Source organism: Chamaea fasciata, unplaced genomic scaffold, assembly GCF_029207755.1.
Source record: "Chamaea fasciata isolate MVZ Bird 193981 ecotype frontalis unplaced genomic scaffold, bChaFas1.0.hap1 SCAF_30, whole genome shotgun sequence".
In the NCBI taxonomy this organism is placed as follows: domain Eukaryota; kingdom Metazoa; phylum Chordata; class Aves; order Passeriformes; family Sylviidae; genus Chamaea; species Chamaea fasciata.
The window spans coordinates 2,838,991-2,841,544 of NW_027094115.1; positions in this window are offsets into that span (position 1 = coordinate 2,838,991).

The following is a 2,554-nucleotide window of genomic DNA, read 5'->3' on the forward strand; positions in this document are numbered from 1 at the left end:
TCCACGTGTGCAAAAAAAAAAAAAAAAAAAAAAAAAAAAAAAAAAGGTAAAAATCAAGGAAAAAAAAAATAAGGGAGAGGGGGGAGCAATAAAAAAAATAATAAAAAAAAAAATCGATAATTCCCAAGGCGGTCAGGTAGATCCTAAATGCGATGGGCTGGAGGAGAAGGGAAGGGGGGGATCGCTCCGCCCGGCGCGGAGCCGGGTCCTCCCTCAGCCGCTCGCCGCCTCCCGCATCCCCGGCGGGCTCCGCCGCGCGCTCCGGGCTCCGCTGCGCGCTCCGGGCTCCGCTGCGCGCTCCGGGCTCCGCCGGGCTCCCGCCGGCGTCTGCCGAGCTCCGGCTGCCGGGGAGGGGGCGCGGCGAGGGGCGGCCGCGCTCCGCCGAGCCCCGGAGAAGGGGCAGAGCCCGTCCCCTCCCCGGGCCTGCCCCCGCCCGCCCCTCCGCGGGGCCGCCCGCCCTTCCTTCCGCCCGGGGCGGGGGTCTGGGGGGGCTCCGCGCCCACCCCCGGCCGCCTCATCCTCCGACCTCGTTATCCATCCGCCTCTCCCGGCCGGGATGCACCTGCCTGGCCCCTCCGGGGGAGCCGCGGCGGCTCCGGCGATGCCGCAGAGCCCGAGGCGAGACCCCCCCGCGCTCCCCGAAATCCACCCCCCCCAAAATCCGCCTCCCTCGCTCCCCAAAATCCAGCCCCCCCAAAATCCACCCCCCCGCGCTCCCCGAAATCCGGCCCCCCCCAAAATCCACCCCCCCGCGCTCCCCGAAATCCGCCCCCCCCCAAAATCCGCTCCCCCCGCGCTGCTCCATCCAAGGGGATGGGAGAGGAGGGGGCTGCGGGGGGGGCAGAGGGACACCCAAGGGGGCAGAGGGACACCCGGGGGGCACAGGGACACCGGGGGGGGGGCACAGGGACACCCGGGGGGCAGAGGGACACCGGGGGGGGGCATAGGGACACCCGGGGGGGGCACAGAGACACCTGGGGATGGCACAGGGACACCCGGGGGGGGCACAGAGACACCCGGGGGGTCACAGGGACACCCGGGGATGGCACAGGGACACCCGGGGGGCACAGGGACACCCGGGGAGGGCACAGGGACACCCGGGCGTGACCTTGGCAATGGGGATGCTCTGGTGGTGGCAGAGGGGCACCAGGGACAAGGTGCCACATCCCTGGGTGGGTGACAGCCATGGGGACAGGAGAGCGGGAGGGGACTTGGGGAGCAGAGCCCCGCGGCTCTCCCCGTTCCCCAGCTGGAGCTGGCAGTGACCAGGACACCTCCAATTTGGCCGGCTCGCAGCTGGCTCCGTGTTCGGGTGTCACCCCTGTCCCCAGATTTCCCAAAGTGCCATTCCCACAGATCCCGCTGCTCTCCCTGCCCTGGGTGTGTGATGGGATCCCAGCCGCAGGGACAGCGGGAGCTGCTCCAGAGCCCTCTGCCCCTTCCTCAGGAGAGCAAATGCCTGCTCGTTACTGCCTGGGCCCTTGGATAAATCCCGCATGGATCCCTGGATAAATCCCACATGGATCCCCGGATAAATCCTGCCTGGATCCCTGGATAAATCCCGCATGGATCCCAGGATAACACACAGCTGGGCCCTTGGATAAATCGAGTCTGGATCCCCTGACAAATCCCGCCTGGATCCCCGGATAAATCCTGCCTGGGTCCTTGGATAAATCCTGCCTGGATCCATGGATAAATCTCACCTGGATCCCCAGATAAATCCCTCCTGGATCCATGGATAAATCCTGCCTGGATCCCTGGATAAATCCCACCTGGATCCCCTGACAAATCCCACCTGGATTCCCAGATCAATCCCGCCTGGATCCCCGGAGCAATCCCGCCTGGATCCCCTGACAAATCCCGCCCGGATCCCTGGATCAATCCCGCCTGGATCCCCGGATCAATCCCGCCTGGATCCCCGGATCAATCCCACCTGGATCCCTGGATCAATCCCGCTTGGATCCCCGGATCAATCCCGCCTGGATCCCCGGATCAATCCCGCCTGGATCCCTGGATCAATCCCGCCTGGATCCCCGGATCAATCCCGCCTGGATCCCTGGCTGGCTCCCTCTCCGTGGCCCCGGGAGCCCGGGGAAGGATTCCCAGCGCAGGGATCCGCTCTCCCTCGCCGGGCTCGGGGCGGTGCCGGGGGACGCTCGGCCGCCCCGGGGTGACACCGGGGGGCTTTTCCTGCCCTTGCACATGTGACTTCAACCTTTCATTTGATTCTTTTTTTCTTCTTCTCGCTCCGGGCGAGGTTTGCCCCGGCAGCGCGGAGGGCACGGCGGGTTCACTGCGGCCACAAGGACACCCTCGGGGACATCCCGCCTCCCTCCCCCTTTCCCAGAGCTCCTCATCCTCCTCATCCTCCTCCTCCTCCTCCCTCCAGGGCTGCCGGGGGCCGAAGCCGCGATGCCGTGGGGGCTCTTCCCGCGGGCCGTTCCTCCGGGATCGCGTTCCCGGGGCGGAGGGAGCGGCCGGCTCGTGGCCACGGGCGGTGGGAGTCCTTGGAGCGCCCCGACGCTGATGGGCCCCGACAGCTCCACGCCGAGCT